Raw genomic sequence first — 7153 nt, forward strand, 5'->3', positions numbered from 1 at the left:
ACATTAATATATAGGTGTTGATTTGTTTGTGTATATATAATATTTTTGTTTTGTTTGTATAACCACTTTTAAAAAATAATTATGTGATTTATAGGATTTTATTTGCTAAAATATATAATTTATAACATTTTTACCAAAATGTATCTTATCTTTTATTTCGTTTATACTGTAAACGAGATAAAATCTTAAAAAAACTAAGGCCACTATTTACCATTTTTTTTAGGTCCGTGCCTAGTGTCTATATCTCAATATTCTGTGCTAAACAAATATGATCTTCTTCTTCTTCACTTAGTTCTCTCTTCTTCCACTCTCTCTTTCAATATTAGCCTAACACCGTTCTTCTTCTTCTTCTTCTTCTTCTTATTATCTCTTTCTGATCTTCTCATTATTCTTCAGCACGAGTAAGTAAAACTCCTAAGTATTCACCTCCTAAGTTTTTTTTTGTTTCTTTTTAATTTCTTATGTTGCTTCATGGACTTTTCATTGAAACCCTTCTGCAATTCTCTGTGTCCCTTTGCTTTTCCCCTTTTTTGCTTTCAACTGGGACATGCATCTTTATTCCACTTTTTCTTAATTCCTATTTTTGTTCCAGTAATGGATGAGAAAACTCTCAAAAACTTCTTTTTTTCAGTGCATTATTAACACAAAGTAGTGCTCACTAGTTTCTGTTTTTTTTTTTATTTGTTCTTTCAACTTTTCTTCTTCACTTTCCCTTTTTATTTTCTGACCAAAACCAAACTGAATCAGTGTTTTGTTATCTTCACTTCTGGATGATTTTATTTTATTTTATTTTCAAAAGATGAAACTGAAAAAAGAATCTGCTTTTTGTTTTTCTAAATTATATAGTGTATTAAAATATACAAAATGTGAATATTTTAAACTGAGGTGGTGGTGGATTCTGTTTGTTTGGTGTTATTCGGCTTATATTCTGTTTGTTTGGTGTTATTCTGTTTTTATATGAAATGTATTTTATTTATCACATCAAAATTACAGTGTATATAATGAACTAAAATTTTCAACTGAACTTAAGCTTTTGTCATAGTAAAATTTATCCTTGCAACTTAAGAATTATGTTCTTGTTGCAGGTGGGGTGACATCAATGAACGATTTCCCGAGAAAATTCTTCCCAGATGTGTACAAAAGAAAACACATGCACCTGGAAGTGATAGACTACGCAAATATAACAATCAAGTGCTGATACTCTTCACATTCTCGCTCTATTTATCAGTACTAGTAATGACATTCTTTACTTGTTACTTGACAAGAAAGAAAGGCAGAAAGGCAAGTATCATTCTGGGAGCCCTTAGCTTCTTGGTTAGAGCAATATTCAATGCAGCTGCACATAATATTGCAATACCCTTTGATGAGCATTGCAATGTTCTGTGCAGCTGCATTGAGTATTGCTCCAGCCAAGAAGCTAAGGGCTCCCACAATGATACTTGTCTTTCTGCCTTTTTTTCTTGTCAAGTAGCAAGCAAAGAATGTCATTACTAGTGCTGAGAAATAGAGCGATGATGTGAAGAGTATCAGCACTTGGTTGTCATATTTACAGTAGTTTGTCGCCTCCTGGTGCATGTGCTTTCTTTTGTAATCGTCAAGATCTTGTTGAAGCCAGTGAAGAAGCACAGGCTGTCACTAGCCCCTTTAGGACACTCCTGAAGAGGAAGTACAGACTCAACTTGTGATAGAAGCCTTAGGGATTCCGGCATTCAAAGATGGAAATTTCTTTTTAAATTCATGACTCGAGCACTACAAACATAATAATGAATTGGATTACTTAAAACATTGGCAGCTATATATATAATGGCATAAACAGTTTGTGCATGATCACCATTTTGCTTCTCAAATTCTCATCATGTTTCTCCATGGCAATGGTTTTGTCCACGATAACCAATACATCAGGCATGGTTTTGTAAGCTCCATTTCCATAATCCGCTGAACATTTCTGCAAAGAGGCATCCAGCACATGTCATCTTTATCTTACAAAACCATTTTCAGTTGCTATATATTAACTATCAACTAATATTAAGCTCCACAGTTCTTAAACCAATTAACAACCTGATAATAACTAATTACAGTCAGGAACACTCGTTGCTTACCATATGTACAAGTGAAATTAGAAGGTAGAAGCCGGACCAGAAGTTGGTTGAGAGGCTGAAGACTGCTATCTTGGCTGCTAAAGCTCTGGCTGCTGACGTTGAGCAGAAGCAGTTTGGAAATGAACTCACCAGGGAATGGCTTGATAATCTCAAGGATGCTTTCTAGACTGCTGATGAAAACCTACTTAGCCATGACCAAGACTGAAGTTAGTTCAGATTTGTTCTCTGATAGTATATTTGTTTGCCAATAATTTATTGGGTCTGTTTAGCTGATTACATTTCACATTTTGATGTTACGCCACTGCTATTGTAAGTGCAGGATTTTGATGACATGGATAAGCGCTTGAAGGATATAGAAGATGAAACTGCTGCTCTTAAAGAGATGCAAGCCAAGGTCAAGAAGGAGATGGGATCTGTTCAGGGTAGCTATTTTAATTTTTATTTTGTAAATGATTTCTCGTTCTGCATTGATCATAGAACATGTCCTAACTCCTTTGCCTACAAGATGTTTTGTTTCTGGTTGGATGATTATGATTTGGCTTGTTTGTTACTGGCTAATGAGTAGCACTCTCTCACTTGGCTGTGAAGGCTATATTCTTGTATACTCATTTGAATATTCAGGTTATGAACAAATTCAAACTGAATTTTATTGACCTCTGTTTTAGAGTTCACAGGACTTCATGACTTCATGCTTAATATTATTGCATTATACATTTAGACCATTTTTTATGTGGTTTGTTATGTTTTTCTATCTCTTTTTCATTCCCTTCTCATTCTTATCTATGTTAATGTGTAAATAATGTTATCCCAGTGTATTGTTAGACTCCATTGTCTGTTATTGATTCTAATCTCCGGATAGATCTTGGAACTGCATCTGCTAGTCAGGTCAACAGAGAGGAGATAGATTCTCGTTCAGTCTTTGTAGGCAATGTGAGCTCTCTCATTCCCTCTTTACTTGAGAAATTTTTATGTTGTTTGGCTGTCTTTTCCTCACCACTCATGATATGGACTAAATATATTAATGTCTTAACTTCTTTTGAAGATATCAAGTAAAGGAGAACGTGTACAATTGATCGAGTACAATTTAATCAGATTTTTAATTAAAAACGGGCCACTAAAGTCACCAGTCATCACTAATAATAATCACTCACTTGTCTTTTTTTAAAAATATATTATTATATAAATCTCTTTAGAAAATTTCACTTGGTGTTGCACACACACAGAGATAGATAATAGTTTGTCTAAGCTTAGATAGCAGCTTTCTACCTTGAAGAGTAAGGATCATCAATCATTATTATTTATTTTATGGTATGAAAACAACACACTCCAAACTCTTTATATTATTTCTTCTTCACATACACATATCTATCTATATCTTGATGGATTTGTTTCCATTATTTTTCTATTGTTTATTTTCTTTTGTTTTTCTTTTCGCCATCAAATTTCAATTCAGATCCCCTTAAAAAATCATATTCTAATAATATTTCATCTTTGCCTTTTTGTTTTCAGGATCTGTGACTACCAAGCAAGTCCAACCCAATATTATTGGTACTGGATCAATTAATTAATTAGTTAATATATTATAATATGCTTTGTTTAGTGACTGAGGTTGCATGTCGGTGGTCCTGTTATTTCTTTTAAAAATAAAAGATGAGTTTTATTTAGGACATGATAATGTTGCTTGAGATTTATTATCCTTTAGACAAAAACAAAAAATATTATATGATAAAATTCACCCAAAGGTTCGGCAATAGTGATTGGCTTATATTATGATCAAGACTTAATCGTAACTGAATTTTGAATATAAAAATGGCAGTACATTGAAAAACATAATTATTTTAAGATCTGTAGCTAGAAGGAAACATCTGAAAAATGTGCTGGCCTGTCCTATAGATTATGAAACATTTGCATGCTTTATAGGCTCAATTCACATCAAATTTAGTTTCTTTAGGACTTCTTGTAGTCTATGTTAATCAGGAAACATATCCAACTTCTTTATCTGTCATGTTGATCTGTTCAAAATGTGAGCCACATATCATCCAAAATGTTCTTATTTCTTGGAAACCTTTTTGTCCTTCCTAACCAAGAGATATAAAAATTGAAAGCATGTTTGCTGATATTTTTTATCTTATAGGAAGCAAGTGCAATACCTTTTGCTGCACTAACGGCTTGGCGTGATCTAAAAAGTACTGCCAGAATAACTGAAGGGTATGATTTCAATTGGATGAATTTAAGTTTTCATCTTATACCCTCTAAATTCATCTTGCTAAAACCTCTTTTTGTTTTACTCACTAATATTCTTTGGTTTATCTCAACAGACAAAGGATATTAGTAGTGGGAGGTGGAGGAGCAGTAGGTTTTGCTGCAATTTAGATTGCAGTAGCTACTGGTTGTCATGTTGCAACCACTTGTGGAGGTCAAAGCATTGAGCGACCAACTGGTGCTGAGCAGGCTGTTGACTATATTACTGAGGTGGTTATGAATATTTTTTGGATCATATTACTTGCCATGCTCATATATTTTAATTATGAATCTTTTTTGGATCATATTACTTCACATCTCTGCCTCAAATGTGAGTTTCCCTTGATTAATTACCCTGATTAGAATATTTAGTGTTTATTCTTGAGTTTGTAATGGGAGGGGAATTATATGATAAAATTGTAAGTATTTATGTGCTATTTGTCTATTGGATATGCTGGAGATTGGTTCTGCTATACTCATCTTGAAAATTAGCTTGAAATAGACATTTTTTTTTATTGGGGGCCTCAGTCCTTCAAAAAAAATTATCAGAAGTTAAAATCAGGTGATAAGATGAGTATTCACTCAGTACAAAATAATATGTAGGACATTGCAAATTAACAAAAATGGTGCATTTGATAAGATCATAACATTTTATGATAGCAATAAGTATCACATTAAGAGTTTTGCAAGTTCATCTACTCGTAATGTTCCTCGTGGTACAACATTAAGAAATCGTTCATCAAAATTTGTTTTTCTTTGAATTTTAGAACTCTTTTGAGTCTTCTCCCTTTCACCTTTATCTTTCACAGGAATGGCAGCAGTTTCTTTTCCCTTGGAGGAAGCGGAACCTTGTTGCTTGGCAGTTTTTTGAACCACAACCTTACTATGTCTCCTAAAGACTGGTCCGGAGGAAGCTGATTTGGCAAAGGAAACTGTAGTTTGATAAATAGGGTCAACATCCAAAGAATCTTCATCTAAAATAAGAACTGTCATTAGTTCCTAACATTACCTCAGATCCTAAAACTGATGTAGAAGGGCCATCACTGCAGCTTTTGCTATCCATCATATCCTCGGCTCCATTGCTTTCATTCCAAGCTTCTGAGGGGCAATTAGCATGGCTGTCATCATCCGACAAAGTCATATTAGTGAGAATGTTCCAGCGAGACTCCCGCTCACCATAGGAGCCTGTAACATTGTTTATACATTCGGCTTCAGATTTTCTTGCAAGTGAAGTAGCACTAGTGACAGATTGCTTGCTATCTTCTATGGGAGACGACACCTCAACTTTTTCCAAAGCCAAATCATGCTAGTGTCATTGCCTTCATTCTCTAATGAATTCTCCTGCCGACTTGATGCTGAGACTTCTGATGCTAGTATCTTGTTATTTTGTTCATTGGGCCCCTTTGAATTATCTGTGGGATTTGGTAGAGCCGACTTCCAATTTTGCCCTCTCCACATAAGTATGAAAGCAATACACATGGAACGAGATCCTACATTTAAAAAATACAGATCATCATTAGTTTTTAAAGAAAACAGTCTTATGATATAATAGCAAAACCAAATAAACAAATAAAAAAGGCTTAAATCCATTTGATCTTCATTCAATATTGCATACAAAATTGTGGCAAAAATGTTTATACCCTTAGTTTGGCTCCAATCTTTCTATAGTCACTTTTATTTAGCCCTTGGCAGTTTATGCGGACAAGTTCACACTCTTCAAATGCCTCTCTGACATTTTTTCCTGCAACAAGAAAATATATCATTTTCTTTGTATAAACAATAAAAATGAAGACAGATAAATGGCTGTTTGCCAGCAGAAAAGAACAATAATTTTGCTTTAAAGATGAATTGTAGTGGACATTCTCAACATTAAAGAGGTACCTAGCTTGCATATGGGAATTAATTCCCTTCCCTTTTTACGCATTTCAGTTACTTGTTGTAGCGTTAAACCTTCTGGAACACGCTTAACAAGCTTAGGATATACTGGAGGCACAGGCTTCCACAGCATCAGGGGAAACCGCGGCCGTGTTCCATAGTTATAGTTTCTGCCTCGGAAAGGTACAACACACCACCCCTTCTGTAGATTATTTTCCCCCCTGTCTTCTCCTGGTAAACCAAATAATGACATTAGGAGGCTAGAGAAACATAAAGAATGAAGAAGCAAGAAACAAAAAAGTAGGAGAAGAAGATAATAACCTCTAACTGGCGGCAGACATTGTCCATATCAACTCTACAAACTCCTTTACACTTAATCTTGCAGACCCTCTTTCGCTTCCAGTGAGCATGAATATTGTCCAACATGTTATGCGTCAAACCATCTCTATCTAAATAACACAACAGGTAAAGCTTTTCCTTTTCCATTCCCAAAGCGTCGATCTCCTGCTGAGTCAAGGGCTCACTGAGAATCTCTTCTCTGGGGGAAACGTACCGGGGGAAGGTGCCGAGAAGAAAAGGACCAGGGGACTGAACGGGCTTTATCCCTTTCTTGTCGGGCGGAGGAAGCACGAAGGAGTCGAATTCCTTCTGCTGCTTCTTGCTGGGTGGAGTGGGCCCCGACCCGTTCATGGGCGGGGTGTGGTGGCAGGGCCCAAGGGGAGGAAGGGGGGCTCCCGGATCTTGAGTGGCTTGGCCTTGGGAGTCACCTTAAACTCTCAAAATAAAATAAAATGTTCAAATTTATTTTTATTCGGTCCAAATCAAAACAATAATAAATTATTCTATTTAACATTTAAACAATAAATAAAATCGTTCATATATAAATCATATGTAAAATTGCGAATGTAATTATAATTACTTATATATATGCATAAGTC

General features: G+C 35.0%; 1 pseudogene; it reads right to left on the reverse strand.

Moving 5' to 3' along the window:
• The window catches only part of LOC107636972, a 3310-nt pseudogene continuing 1100 nt past the window's right edge, over positions 4944-7153 (reverse strand).

Source organism: Arachis ipaensis, chromosome B04 (genome assembly GCF_000816755.2).
Source record: "Arachis ipaensis cultivar K30076 chromosome B04, Araip1.1, whole genome shotgun sequence".
Classification (NCBI taxonomy): Eukaryota; Viridiplantae; Streptophyta; class Magnoliopsida; order Fabales; family Fabaceae; genus Arachis; species Arachis ipaensis.